Genomic DNA, 16,392 nt, shown 5'->3' with positions numbered 1-16,392 from the left:
CTTACAAGATATAGGTCACTTCTAATAATCACCACCACTAGCAAACCTGCGGGAGCCAATCATCCCAAGTGCGGAGGCTCCCCCAGCCTGGGCTTCCTTTAAACTTTGTGTTCACATGTGGAAAAGAAAAATGTTAACTGCTTTGCCCTTTTTGAAGCTTACCCCACTGCAGACTCCATAATAGAACCTCACACAATGGCTCACTGTCATCTTTTCTTAAAAGTAGTAAAAGCCCACTCTGCCATTGCAGGTGTTTATTTGGCTATACAGAGAACAGGGTGTGTTTTTACAGAATAAGAAGTAGAGACTTAAAAGTGTGAAATGAAATATTACAAAGCTGATGTATAAGTTGAATATCATTAAGAACTAACACTGCTGTAAAACAGCAGCTAACTGTTTAAATTTAATTTTGCCCTTACTCTACCTTTCATAATGGAAGTAAGGAGAACAGCTAACACTCAGAAACTCCAGTTGTATACATAAAATAGTTTAGAGGAGGAAAAAAATGAACAGCTCATTTTATTTTTAAAAATTTGTCCAGAGTTTCTGACTTTATGAAAACTACTTATTTCTCAATTTCTTACTTAAACTACATACATTACTTAGGCGACTATGTAAAAATAAATAAAATCATGAATTGTTAATTTGTCTTATAGAAATTTCCAGATAACTTAATAAAAGTAGCAACATGTACCAAGAATTACGTATGTGTTATTTCATTTAATTCTTATTAACCCCACTTACAGGGGAATAATTCACTTATTTACTAAATCAACAAATATTATTAGATTGCAATATGCTTAACATTAAGAATTCAGTGGTAAACCAGACGAATCTCATACAGCTTATCATCTGCCACAGAGGTCAGCAAAGTTTTTCTGTAAAGGGCCAGATAGCAAATATTTTTGGCCTTGTGAGCCATACAGTCTTCATCTCAACTACTCAGCTCTGCCCTAGTTGTGAAAGCAACCTTGGACAAATGTGTAAATGAATGAATGTGTCTATGAATAAAACTCTACTGACAAAAATGAGATGGGCTGTATATGGCCTGTGGGCCAGAGTTTGTGGATCCCTGGCTTAGTAGGATGAAGCAGACGTGAGATTTGCAAATATATAATAAAAATGTTATAGATATGTGGTGTGAATGAAATTATCAAAGCGCTATCAAAGTATAACAAGAGGTGCTTTATTTAGATTGGGGATTGGATGAAAGGCCTCTCTGAGGAAATGCTAAAAGATGAGAACTAAAACATGAGTCAGAGTTAGGCAGGTGACAACATTCCAGATGGAACAATATTTGCAAAGCTCCTTAAGAACGGAAAGAGCTTGCTAAGGAGCCAAGGGAAAGCTTGTGGAACTTGAGTCTGGTGTGTATGACTTTGGAGAGATGAGAGAAAAGATTAGATGCTAGACAGGGCCCAGATCATGCAAAGCTTTCAAGTCAGAGAGTTAATACTAAGTGGTGGCCAAAATTTGGAGCCCACACCTTTCAGATTAAAAAAACAAAACAATGCATGCTTTTCTCAACCATGTCAGGCTACATCCTGTATAATATAATGGCTAAGAGCATGGTTTTATGTCTTTGCTTTTCCCAATTACATCATACTGCATCCAGTGTAACATAGTGGTGAAAAGCATGGGTTTTAGACACACAAACCTAGCTGTGATCTCAATTTTGCCACATACTAGCCCCTCTGAGCCTTATCAGTTTCCTCATCAATAGACTGAGGTTTAAAAAATAGTACCCACCTCAAGTCATTGAGATAATTAAATTAGGGCATAAATTTAAAGCATCTAACATATAATAAGCGCCCAATGAATGTACGTATTAGCTGTTCCTATTAAGACTCATGCTTTTTAAACCATTAGCTTTTATAAGTTAATGTGACCTCCATTAAAACTCCTGAGCTGTGTAGAACACTAAATAAAGAGTGGTGCCTGAACCTCATTTCAAGAAGGTTCTACCTTTTAAAGGCTATAAGGGAGCTGGAAGGAAAAGTGGAATAGAGCGGAGCAGGAGCACAAAAGGAGCCTTTGGAATCTCACAAGGGGTGAGAGAATCCTTTTCAGAGCAGGAGTGGCTGATAGCAGAGGATGGCTTGTGGGCTGGAAGGAAAATCACAGACATTTGCAGGGCAGAGCTTGTGACAAGGAGGAGAAGGAGTAGTTTTCTAAGTTCTATGCTTGCAGCACTTATTTTCAAATATATGTTACTGACCAAGTTATTTTGAACTACTTGTCACCATTTTTATCACTTCCACCATCCACTTTATTCTAACACTACAATTTCAGTGTCTCCTTCTGCATTTCTTATTTTTACCCCCTAAGTACCTTCAGTAATCAGGCAATAATCTTACCCTACTTCATATGGTACCAGTAAATATGCTCCTGAAAAAAAACCAACAACAGATTTTTAAAGTGAGTTTTACCCTTGTCTCACTCTTTTTACAAAAGCAGAATATACTTAGAAATCTGTTATATCTGTTGTATCAAGAAGAAAGATAAACAAAAAATAAGCTTGTTTAACCTAAACCTGTTTATACTTGTATGTTTGTATTTTAAATTTTCAGTTTCCCCACTTTGAAATGATAGGAGAGGTAAATCCAAATGTATTCGTGTGACTTGTTATAAAAAGACATTTAAATATTTGAATAACTGTAAGGGAAAAATATTTGCCAAATAACACAGTCAGGACCTAATATAGTAAGCTAAGGGAAGAAGATTTTTAAAAGTCTTAAGTTCTCTTCCATCAGGTCTGGCACACTAATAGTTTTTGCCAGCAAACAAAATTTCACGTAATTATCAGTGCAATAACTGGAGCACAAATTAAAGACAATTAGCAACATTCTCCTCTTAATAGAACAAGAGAATCCCCTTATGACTAAAAGGAATTCAGAGATCATAGTTGTTAAATTTTCTAACTTTTTCTCTTTTCTTAGGTCCCTATGTCAGTTTCTTTTTTTTTTATGTTTTTAATGTTTATTTGCCTATTTTGAGAGAGAGAGAAAGAGAGAGTGTGAGCAGGGGAGGGTCAGAGAGAGAGCTAGAGAGAATCCCAAGCAGGCACCAAGCTGTCAGCACACAGCTGGACAAGGGTCTCTGTCCCACAAACTGTGAGATCATGACCTGAGCTGAAATCAAGAGTCCGATGCTTAACCATCTGAGCCACCCAGTTTCTTTATATAACTTATAAATTATTTTAAATAGGCTTAGAAAAAAAGAACTCGGAGAAATATGTTCAGTGTAGATGCAACCTGTGAACAGTTTCTACATAAGGATGTTTTTAAACGAAATCTAATCTTTTTTAAGGTGAATAAAAGAGGGGTGCCTGGGTGGCTCAGTCGGTTGAGCATCCGGCTTCGGCTTAGGTCGTGATCTCACGGTTCATGAGTTCGAGCCCCACATCGGGCTCGGTGCTGACAGCTCAGAGCCTGGAGCCTGCTTCAGATTCTGCGTCTCCCTCTCTCTCTGCTCCTCCCCTGCTCACACACTGTCTCTCTCTCTCAAAAATAAATAAAGATTAAAAAATTTTTAAAAAAAATAATAAAGTGAATAAAAGAGATTTATTGATTTCATCAAATGACTCTCAAAAGAAACAAGTATTATTCCTTACTTTCTGCTACTTTCCACTATTTTAGGCTGTTCTTAGAATTTTAGCTAAAATTTCAGTGAAAATTGTACTGTAATGTTCCTTCAAGGTGATATCCAGAATGCCAGTAAATAAAAGGCTAATTACAGTTCTAAACCTGAGGGTAAAAACCTACTAACCTACTCTTTAAATGTGAGGAACTTGATAATTTAGAAAGACAAATAAATGGCTTCAGGAAGATAACTTTGTAATTAATTCTAAACCATGAGTTGAACAGATTATTCCAGTCATACTTTTTCTTTTGTCATCTGCACGAACAGAACTTACATTTTTGTCCATTGCCTGTATGCATACCAAGCAAGTATATATTATCTGAGAGGAAATTATACTTAAATTGCTATCAAAGAGTTATACATGTTAGTCCATGAATATCTGGAAGCTTGTTTTAAATCAAGTGAATCAGAAGTTTAAATAGGGATGCCTGGGTGGCTCAGTCGGTTGAGCATCTAACTTCGGTTCAGGTCATGATCTCCCAGTTGGTGAGTTCGAGCCCCACATGGGGCTTGCTGTTATCAGTGCAGAGCCTGCTTCAGATCATCTGTCCCCCTCTCTCTGCCGCTCCCCCGCCTTGCATGAGCACATGCACAGTCTCTCTCTCTCTCTCAAAAATAAATAAAAGCATTTTTTTTAAGTTTTAAAAAATCACAGAAATACTGATTTAAATCTAAAATAAATTCACAGATAACTGATATTGGTGATTATTAAGCCTTTTTTACTCTCAGTATCATTTCTTAACAGCTAAACTGCCTCCCTAAACTTGGTATCAATAAATAATTAGAGTGTATCATAGTAATGAATTAGGGCATAGAACATTTCAGAATTGAATTATAGGTATATTGATGCATCCTGTGGGCTCCTACTTAAAGGTTCCCCAGCATTTAAGTTAAATCATTCTTTCATTAATCTTAAAATCACCAGGGGGAAAAGTTTTTGTTCAGAGAGCTGGAATTACTGGTGTTTGAAGATACTGAAAAAGGAAACCAGAAGAAAAAAAAAATGTATTTTGTGAGTTTCCAAATCAAAGAGGTAGCTAGAGTGTTCCGATGTACATTGAGCAGCTATGACATCAGGCCACTCATTTCTGTTCTGTTCCTAGCAATTTAAAAACAGTTCACAAATGGTCTCCCCAGTATATGGGTGAAACATAGAAATAGTGCACCACACATTTACTATACATCCCATACATGTGAGCTATTTTATATTTATATCCACTAACTCTATTCCTTGACTACCAGAGAAGTATTGTCTCAACTGCCATCAAATTCATTCATTAGGTTTCCTTTGATAGGGAATCCAAGAGGTGCCAAAATTTTCACAAGGAATACAGTAACAATCTGCACAAACTGGAGGGCTTCAAGACGTCTTGTTGTTTCAGTTCTAGTTTGTATATCTCATTCAATTTTCATTTAAAACTATAATTTAGAGAATTTCCCACGTTTGTGTTCATTGTATCTCCATCAGTTTGTGTAGAGAGTTGGCATTGAATGGCACCTTCCACCTCTGTGAATGCATGCACACCCCATTCTGTTTGCAATAAGTCACCTTTTGTTTTGCAAATGCACAAACCAAAGTGTGTGACATTGTATTACTAAGAAACCAACCCTAAAAATATTAACATTATAAATAGACCACATAAGCCCAGAGGTTTCTTCCAAACTGTAGATTAAAGAACGTGTTGCTAATTTTCTCAAAAGCTCTGTCCTTTGCAGTCTAGACTTCCTCTAACATTATAATTTATTCGTTTAAAATAAGCTCTTTCAAAAATTTGATGCAAGTATTTTTAAAGTTTACATCCCCCACATACTCTTATTGAAGACAATATGGCAACTCTCCCTCCCCACCCCCAGAATAATAACTTTGGTCTAAAAAGAAAAATAACGTAATTAACTTGAAGTAAATGAAATTGCATAATATGGAATATATATTTGCATTTCCTTTGAAATATGTTGAACCACTAATAGGAATAAGAGATCCACTCTAAATGTTTGGAAATTTGACTTTTAATTTTAAGTTGGAACAGTTTAGCTTAAGAAATCACTAACATTTAAATAACATTTCAACAAACGCAACTGTTTGGAAACTACAACGGAGACAGCCTCCTGCCTTCTGTCTTGTGAGGATTGATTTGGAAGGCCCTGAGGGAGAAAATATTGGAGTTAGGAGGTAAAACTGAAGCCATCGTGGAAAGGAAGAAGTTACACTCTTCCTGTTATGACAGGAAACGTAGACAAATGTGCTTCCTGAGCATTTGCTCAGCAGGGAATGAAGTAGTCTTTGACCTTTACCTTAGGTACATTTTGGCTTTGTTAAACTAGTAAACATGTTTTTGCCCCCAAAATATTAATCTGGTTTATTTAATTTGTCTCATATTCAAATATTTTTTGCGTATATGGGGTATAGAGAAATAGATAGAGGTATTTATTTTATGGCTGCATTTACAGATTGAATTTAGAACATAAATCAGCCTTTTAATGAACCAAGGAGACCTGAATAGCACATATAAAAAATTAAAAACATACTGTGTGTTATAGTCATCTCTTTAAAATCCAGAACATTTTTAGGCTTAAAAATGGACTACAACAAAATCTTTTAAATCCTGGTAATTTTAATAATTGTAGATCATCTTTCTTTTCCTCCTGGAGACAGATGTATCAGAAATTAGCTATGACAAGTTTTAAAACCCAGACCCTGTGAGTCTGTGAATAAACATTCAAGTTTATTCATATACATTCAACTATTTAACTGTGATCTAACCCATTGTTTATTATTTTTCCTCAAAACAGAGTGCAGTGCACAAAATTTTAAATTTTATTTTGGGGCTTGGGGGTTGGCTTCGGGTGAGGAGATGGTAGAATTCTAAATTCCACACTCTCAAACCCCTGTTTTCATTCTTTTATTCTGATCGGAATTTTAGGAACTACTCCTTGCAAACCCTTTGGAAATCCTGCTACACTGCAGTGAAACGCGGCTCAATGCGCTTGAGGCCAACGAGGACAATAGTCCTCTTTGCAGCAGAACACATTGCTGTCTCATCCTCGCAAGTTGTGCTGGAGGGTTACAAGCACATGGTAGCAGTCTGCTTAAAAGAGTCCCTCACTGCTCTTTAAAGAGCCTTTCATTTACGATGGCAGGCCCCGTCATTGTATAAAGGAGCGCTTGTCTAACACGAGTCTGCAGTGGCATTACTTCCTCCCACCGAGAGTAATCATCAAGCCTAAAGCTCGCAAGCCTTTCTAATGACAGACTGAATTAAACAAAATAAAATTGAAGAGGAATAGTGTAGAACAGTTGTACCATTACTTACTGTCAGAGCAAGCCAGGGGAAGAAAAAGAGCATTTAAGAGGGCATTTCCCTTTTTTTTCAATTAGAGATTGTCGTTGCAGACTCTTGACTCCATCCCTAACCCATTAAACACATAGGAAGACTTCGTGCCTCTGGATTAGAGAGCGCATTGTATCTATGAACTGTCCATCTTATCCTTCATTAGTCGTTCCATTTCCTTAACCAGGAGGAAACTGAGAAACTATCTATGTTGGGAGTAAGGCGGAATGGATCTAAATCTAAAATATTTTCATAGGATGCGGGTTATATTTCTCGTGACTCTTGTTGGACAACAACAACAACAAAAAGATAAAGCCTCAAAACTTTGAAAGTAGAATTAGTTGGGTATATTAGTCCCAAATATGTTGTAAAACAAAGAAACTAATGTCACTTTATGAATTAAAGAACTGAACAAAAAGTTTTCCACTCATTGAGCAGTTCAATTAAGATTCAGCTGACAGTGTTCTGGGTGGTGGAAAGAAGTATCAGGGACCCATAGATAAAGTTATTGTTGCTTTCCTTAGCAATGCATCAAAGGTTCTAGAGTTCAGGACTCACTTATTCTCAGAGATGTGAGTAGCTGCTGTTTCCAAAGGTCTTTTCTTTCAATTTTTCAGAACTCCTGTAAGATACGAGGGCTCTCACAGTTTATATGGCAGGAAAGTTCTCCTGAGGTAACTTTACGTGAACACAGCCCAGATTGGGAGGGTGAACGGAGCAGGCACACATGTGGCCGGGAGACTCATTATTAAATGCCCCTTCCATTACACAGTAATCACACTAATATCCCTACCCTGTAGGAAATGATACAGGTCTTGTCCTCTGTTTTTAGAACTTGATATTTACATTGCCTATGTGTAAATCAGAGTCCTACCTTTTTTATTCTGGCTGTAAACAGAGCTGTATTTGCTACCAACCAAAATATTTCTCATTTTGTGAAATTTAAATAAACATCCATAAATATAGAACTAGTGTGTGCCCACTGGTGCATGCATGTGGTTCTCACTGGCTTTAGTGGGAATGGCTGGAGGTCCTGAGGGCAGAAGTGGCTGAAGCACCCACACAAAAGGAGCTTTGGTTTATTGTGAGAACATAGAAGCCAACTTCTTCTCAATTTCTGTATTATTATTTTTTTTTACTTTAACCTAGAAAGCTATCCTTACATGAATTAATAGTTCATGCACTATTCTGCTTGTACTCATCGGAATTGCTGACAATTCTTAATGTGCCTGTACACTGCTCAGTGAACAGTTGATGGGATTCATACTGTGCCGCCCGTCAGCCCCTGAAATGCATGGCGAGCTAGAAGAGGGAAAAACAACTAGAGGAAAGAAGGATGAATTTTGTGTGAAAAGGGTTGTATTTCTAGTTCATCCAAGGACTAGTTTTGTGACACTTTATGTCTTCATTTACAAAAGTATCATCTGAGAAATGGGGATGGTAAGCTGTGCCGTATGCTAACTTAAAAGAGATACAGTCAAATGTGGTGAGATAACTTATTATAAAGTCTTTAACTTCTTAGAAAAAAAGTCACCAAATGAAGTCAACACTTACCAAAAAAACAATCATAAGAAATATGATAATTTCACCAACAAACCCATACACAAAATTTGGCCCACTCCAATTTCTGTCCTGAATTTCAGTTTTACCAAAAGCATATTTTCCCCATAAGTTAATATGGCAAAAAAGAAAAAGAACTATGTGAAATTTTCCTCTCGGTGGCAAATTTCCTATGTCCTATTAACATAGTTTGAGCATGCACTGAAATTCATTTTTAGCCATTCATTTTGGGTGGCAAAAAAGGTGTAATTGCTCCATGCACCTATCCTTTCATTCATTCAACAAATATTTAGCCAAGTTTTGTTCTGGGACTTCAGGACATAAGATTGGAAAAGAGAAGTTCTGAGCTTCCACGGAAAGTTCAAGGTCTAGTTGAGAGAGAAACTCTAGCCTAGACATAATGTTAACCCAAGTTGGCAGGTACTAGGACAGCAGTCTTTTACCGTATGTAACAAGAACTAACTGAGCCTGATGCATCAGAGAAAAAATACTACCTGCCTTGTATAGTGTTTCACAGTCAACAAGTCACTTACACTTTTATTATGGCCCTCGGTGAACTCTCATGACTCTGCAAGATGTCCATTATAACCTCCACTTTGTGGTTGAAGAAACCAGGATTCAGATAAGTTAAACAATTTACCCAAGAGCACACAGCTCATAAATGGCAGAGCTCCGACTTGATTTTCAATTCCTATATTTTTGCTTCTATACCACACTGCCCCAGTAATGATGCATATATACTACTTCTTTAAAAATATCTTAATAGTGTGAATTTTCTATTTTATCAATCTGGACAATTATTTTTCTGTGCATTTTCAGCCCTGTCCATAATTTAATATTGTAACTCAAATTCTTTACAGTCTTTGTATCTCATCTAACTATAAAAAGAAAGTGACCCTGTTTTACTTCTTGGAATATGGAAATTAGAGGTGATTATGATAATATATTGATGAGATTGGGTAACCAAAACACAGGCATTTTATAGAATGAAATTACAGAAATAGATTCTTGTTTTCAACCATATTACCATTCAGTCAAATTTTCCCCTTGACCTAGAAGTGTGTGCTATCTAGGCATAGAATCTGAACATCTAAAATCTGAAATAAATATTTTAAAGGTCTCTGGTCCAGCTTCTGCTTAATTCAGGAATACCTTCTGTGCCTTCCTTGATATGCAGCTGTACTTAAACCTTCTCAGGAATGAACTCTTCCTACTTTGTCAGACTAGATCCACTCTTTGATAGTTCTCCTCCCTAGATGTTCTATTTTGAGCCTCTTTAAAAGATTTTCAGCAATGCTTTCTAATATGTAGAGTAAAACAGAATAACTCATCTGCCTCTTTACATGGCCAGAAATCTTCAGATCTTGGAAAGTGTTTAGCAAATCACTTTTAACTCTATTTCTCTGGATTGAACATTCCGGATTCCCTTAATGATTTCTAATGCAAAATTATTCTTACATCCTACATCAACCTATTTGCCATCCTATAGACACTGATTTTGTCAGTGTCATGGTAAAATGTAATTCTCAGAACTGAATACAGTGCCAAAGATTAATTAGTACTAACAAAAAGATCATTAGAATAATTAATTCCCACTCTGGAACACTACAACTTTAGATCCTTTCCCCCATATCAGCCACCACATTAATTTTCCTCCAACCTGAGCTTCCAGAATTGTTTTTTTAAAAAATATGAACAAAGACTTTAAAATTACCTTTTTCATCGTATTGTTTGTGACCAGCTTTCTAGTCTGTAGAGGCGGCTATGGATAGACACTCTACCAGATTTATTTTTATATGCAGATCTTATAAGCATGCCTTCTACATCTTCATCTAATCCAATGATAAAAATTACTACCAGCTAGTATCAATTCTATAATACCGTGATGAGGACTTTGTTGAATACTTTCTTTGCCAAATACATGTTTTTTGAAAATCTTAACTCATTGGAAAGTTCAGTGAATTTTTGCTCAAAGAATGCATTTTGCAGATCCTCTCCCTTTATCTCTGTATCTTGTGACTATAAAATTAAATTTTTATCTTCACACTTTTCCATCCTTCATGATGAATCATCTAGGAAAGTAATAAAGACCATTTTTCTCTGAACTTATTGATATATATTTTTTCTTGAAATCTAGAGCATATGTACACGTGTATTTCTCTCTAGACACTCTCTAGCTTCTCTAAGATTCCAAAGTGGTGTAAGTCTTTGTCTCAAGATTCCTGTCACTAACAGGTGAACTTTTTTAGTAAAACAAATACATATATCCAAAATCTATTATTTTTGAGAGATTAAATTGTCAAAAAGTCAAGTAAAAAAAGGTATCTACTTTTAGCAGAAAATTATATTGACACGTTTAGACTTTATTATTTTTCTCTCGGGAGCAAATTTTTATTGAAATCTTATAAAAACAAGCTTTATAAGAAACCAACATAATTGAAAGTTGGTTTCTTCCTCTAAAACCTTAAGTGTTCAAACCTTCAAGTGGTTAATTTGAAAGGTAGCAAACAAAACAATAAAGCCCCTGTGGCAGATCCTGTTGAAATACTTTTTTAAAAATCTAAATGAGCTTAATCTTTGCAAAAGCTATTTTAGCTCAAAAGCTATAAAACAAAGTTATCTTATTTCTACAAAAAAGGGAGAGGGTCTTTGACTTCATGCCACAATTTCTTTAGAACCTCATCTTTTTCATCAAATTTGGCCACACACCAAACATTCAGACTTTAAAATAGACTATTTCCATTCTGTAATCCACCAGCTCAGCAAATGTTCTTTGAGTGTCCACTGCCTAGTTTATATGAAGCCCAAGACAGGGTCTTTGGAGAACTCAAAGCCAATAGGAGAGGCAGACTCCTAAACAACGAACTCTATAATATTAGAATAAGTCTCATGGTAAAGGTTTGTAAAAAGTTCTAGAGGACCACCATGAGGGAAAAATGAGTTCTATCTGAATATAACAATGAAAGCTTCGTAGAAGAAATTGGCATTTACACTAATTGAAGCCTTGCAGCTTGATGGGAGCCTGCCAGCAACCAGATGGAAATGGGGAGGGGCATAATGCCACAATCATGTTTCACTAAGAACAAGATAAGAAATAACCAATATGGTAGGCTTCATTTCATATTCACCTGATTGGGTTAACATCTACTGTTATTTTTCCTGTTCAGTCTAGAGAAAAGGTTGGTCAGAAAACACAAACTGAATTCACCCAACTCTAGATAAAAATGCGAAATCATTACACATGACTGAAAAGATAATGCTATTAAATAAGTAGTGCATTTTTTTCAAATAAAGAAAATCGCTTTTAACCATTAATGAAGTAAATGACTATTTTTTTCCAGCCATGAGGAAGAGACGTGAACTCTTCAGGAAGATATATATGTAATAGAAGCCCCAGCATCTAGCACAAATGTCTGACATGGAGAATAGTCAATAAATATTACTTCTCATCTGGCATATAGAAAACGTTCATTCAAAATTGCTTGAATTATTTTTGTTTCTGTGAATAGATTTACCAAATTTCTTTATAACTGAGTTGTATGGATCTGTATGTTTAATGAATGTGACTTTTCTCAATTTCAAATTCTAATTTCAATTCCTGATTCATACCTAGTAAGTTCTAAAGTAATTGTAAATGTAAGATGTGTGATGCTTGCCCATATGCTAGGATTTAAAACTCGAGGTTACTGAAACCTCTTACTATAACATCATCATTATATTTGGGGCTGTTTCCAGAAGTAAAGAAAAAAACATAAAATGGTCATTGCTTACAGACTAATTTTGTTTTCCATGCATATATTACATATTAAATCTCTTTAATTCTGAAAACTAAATGCCGAGTTACAATGTCCACTAAACACTACCGGCTTTATTCTCTTGTCAGTGCACCTTGATTGATGTAGAACACTGGAAAAGAGCATCTCTTTGCCTAACCACTTATAAAAACAGTTTTCCATCTCACCTAATGTTACAAATATGTTATTTAAATAGAAATGGACTTGTCCCCGTGACAAATTATTGTCAAGTTATGAAAATGTAATCATTACAATACATTATTATATTTAAGTATAAAAGCTCTGAATTGCAATCTTTGTCATTGAGTGGCATATTTTAAACGAAGAGTAATATCCTGGGTCTCTTTAGAAAGCTTAATGCTTAAAAAACAGTTTTATCTAACTATGCACAATGAGAAAAAGCATTATAAAATACATTTTGAGTATGCTATGAAGAGCATGAACATAATACAGAATTAAATTTAGAGCAATTAAGAGTAGATTTTGAAGATATTTTCTTAAATGCTTTAATACAGTCAGCACCATTTCAGTTTGCAGTTTTAATGAAAAGAAGCTATATGCACTGACTTTTTTGACAGGTATTATTAAATAAGTATGCATTATCCACTAGCCTATTTGCTTACACAAAAGTTGAGGAGTAATTCAAAGTAAACACAAATAGTAGCTTTAGTGATATTTCTGTGCTGAAACGTACTTTGATGGCGAGTGTTGTAACGTGCTAAATTCTGAGGTTTGAGTACAACAGAAACCATACTGTATTGAGACATTCCACCTACAGTTTGTGGTTATGAAAGTCTGATTAAAAGTGGTTTTAGATATATGAAAGTATTTTGGGCCAGTGCCGTCTGCATTGAACCTACTCTGTACACTGTTTCACTAAATAAAATACCCATGTGCAAGTACATTTGCACAACCAAATTTCATCTAAAATAAATGTTAAAAGACATTTTGTATGTCTATGTAATTAATTATTATGATTCTTTATCCATTCCAAAAAGATAGCCTTTTTTTTTTTTTTGAGAGAGAGAGAGACGGACAGAGAGCAAAGGAGGGGCAGAGACAGAGGGAGAGAGAGAATTCCAAGCAGACTCCACACTGTCAGTGCAGAGCCCAACGCAGGGCTCGAACTCACAAACTGTGAGATCATGACCTGAGCCAAAACCAAAAGTCCAACACTTAATGAACTGAGCTACCCAGGTACCCCTCAAAGAAATAGTCTTTATTTACCTCATTATTAATATGAATCATGACTCATCTGAATGTACTAGAATAAAAGTATCTAAAGTAGTATAACTAGATATGAAATAAAACACTAGCTATGTTTTATTAGAAGTGCTTTAGAAAGACAGTCAATAAACATAAAACAAAAGGTAAGGCATTGGCAATTTTTACAAAGAAAAATTGTCCCAAGTTGAAATGTAAATAACATACCCGAGTAGATAATTGACTAGCTGATGTGGGCTGATAAATACCATATTTTCCAAAGAAAGATCAGTACGGATTCCATAGTTCAGCTTTATCTTTGTATTAGGAATAATAAGATCTTCAAATAGCCTTAATCAGTAGACTCTTCTAGTCACCAACATAGACATACTTCGTAAGCTCTTCTTCTTGTGTAAATCAACCAAGTGAGGAATGAGAAGTAGTTTTTTTGAGCTTCAGTGTTAAGTACTGTGCTTAATACTATACATGTGTTTATTTTATACAGTCCTCACAGCAACTCTTAAGAGTAGGCATTCTCTCCGTTTTGCAGATGAAAAATCAAACTCAGAGAAAAATTCAACTGAAAGAAATTAAGAGAATTTCTCATGACTAGTAAATAGCAAGTTCCACATTCAAATCCGGGGTCCTCTGAATCCAAGCCCCATGTTCTTCCCTTTCTACCATGCTGCCTTTAATGCAAATGTGATAAAAACAATATAATCATTAAGTATAGATTTTTTTTTAAAATTCTGCTTATGAGTTGCCAAAAATATTTCATGGGAAAAGCTATCACATAATTTTAGATAGCATCCATCAATTTGATATTTCTAAAAACTTCACATAAAGTTTTCCTTGTTTGAGTTTTATACTGTAGATTTTTACCATGAGCCCATACGTGTCTGCTGTTCCAAGCACTGGGCATTCAACAGTGAACAAATACAAATGGCATATGGCCTTGTGGAACATGCACTGTAGAGAAGGAGACAGACATTAAATAAATGATCACACACAAAAATAAACAAATTATAAAATGTGATAAATGCTATTAAGGAAAATATAAAGGGTAATAGGTAAAACAGTATTAACAAAGTGTGGAGGACTGAGGAGACCAGGAGGTCAGGTCTTCTGTCTGCTCACCCACAGTTCCTGTCAACACATTTATTTAGGTGTGTGGGATGGAGCAGGATTCAAAGTTCACTCTGAGGTCTCTAGTTTGGGTGATTGAGTTTATTGTGAGATGGCCAGTCCAAAACGGGGAGCAGATTCGAGGATGAAGATAATGGGCTTAAGCTTTGGAGGTTTGAGAGATTACTGTGACGTTCAGATAGACATAGGACTGGAGGAGATCCACTGGGTGTTTGCAGATGGAAAAAAAAAAGGGAGGATTGGGAATCTAAATTTGGGAATTACGCACAAATAGGTATTAGATAGAACTGAACTGGCCTCTGCAAGATGGGTTGGATTAGAAAGCAAGAAAAAAACTTAAATAGTCCCTTTAAAAATCAGCTGAATTAGGTACACCTGGGTGAGTCAATTCAGTGTTTGAATCTCCATCTTAGCTCAGGCCTTGATCTCAGGGCCATGAGTTCCAGCACTATGTTGGGCTCCACGCTAAGCATGGAGCATGCATAAATGCATACATACGTCAATGCATACAAGAAAAATAAATAAAAATAAGCTAAATTGATTTAGTCAGCATTTCCTGGAGCATATGCCTCAAAAACCTAGCTTTAAAAAATGATAATAAGTGCCCCTGTAAATAAATAAATAAATAAATAAATAAGCAGAGAAACAAACATTCTGTCAGCAATAGGTTTGGGCAGCAGATTAAATAGTTTAAAAGACATTTTCAGCCTTTGATTTTTCAGTGTGCTTCATTTCCCAAATGCATTGGGCCGCTAAACGTTTTGTCTTATGGGGTATCTTATGGGGTATTTTGTAGAAATGATACTCCACAGAAGACTTGCTGGGAAATGCTGGACCATATAAAGTCTTACAGTGAAGAATGTCCATGGTTTTTGGTGGGCGGACTGGAGTGTAATCAAGAGAGGAATGAAATTGGGAATACTGAAATTTTTATTTACGTTTGGTAGCCCTGCCAGGTAGGAAATAATTCGAAGTCAGAGAAAGGGAGCTGTTGCAGAGGGCACATCAGGAGAGAAAGGCAGTGTAAAGAGTGGGGTTTTGAAGACTGGGGATGAATTGAGGAGGGAATGATTTCAGACAAGGAGATCATCTAGGACAGGAAACCGATAAGGACAGGAATGATAGAGCCGCCTGGGAAATAGACAAGAAAGTGTGAACCTGAGAAACATTTCAAGGGAAGGAATTGTGGGACTTGGTAATAGATTAGATTAAAAGAAGAAAAAGGCAAAGATAACAATACAGTTTCTGGCCTGAGAGAGGAAGAAAGATACACAAAAGATTGAAAACAGACCCCTAACAGTATTATGGCTAACATACTTCCCAACTTTCTGCTGTAGTTCTAGAAAACAGAATACAATACTGTCTGAAAGCATAGTCCTATCCCTTTGAATGTTTTCAATTAAATGGCAAGAAACTAAACAATTTTAAGAATTTTTGAACACACACACACAAAGACTTTCTCAACACACATCTAAAATGCTATGTTCAGTCTTTAAGTGGTCAAAAATAACCTCCAGACTTATAATTGGGAATGATGTTAACCATGCTGAAATTAATTTTCTTAAATCTTAAATTGCTCCAAAAAACATGAATAGTTCTCTGGTCACTTTCATTAAAATCCCCTACATTAAATCTGGCATTTACAGTTTCACATTCAGCAACAAGCTAGAAATCACACTTTTCAAATTCTAAGCAGAAATTAGTTTTAGATTTATTTG

General features: G+C 35.7%; 1 protein-coding gene across 13 annotated transcripts in view; it reads left to right on the top strand.

The window, feature by feature from the left end:
* Window positions 1–16,392, top strand: part of MEF2C (myocyte enhancer factor 2C) — a 151,538-nt gene that overhangs the window by 58,696 nt on the left and 76,450 nt on the right. The window lies entirely within an intron of this gene.

Source organism: Panthera uncia (genome assembly GCF_023721935.1).
Source record: "Panthera uncia isolate 11264 chromosome A1 unlocalized genomic scaffold, Puncia_PCG_1.0 HiC_scaffold_17, whole genome shotgun sequence".
Classification (NCBI taxonomy): Eukaryota; Metazoa; Chordata; class Mammalia; order Carnivora; family Felidae; genus Panthera; species Panthera uncia.
The sequence above is the reverse complement of the archived record's forward strand: the minus strand, read 5'-3'. Positions and strand labels throughout refer to the sequence as shown.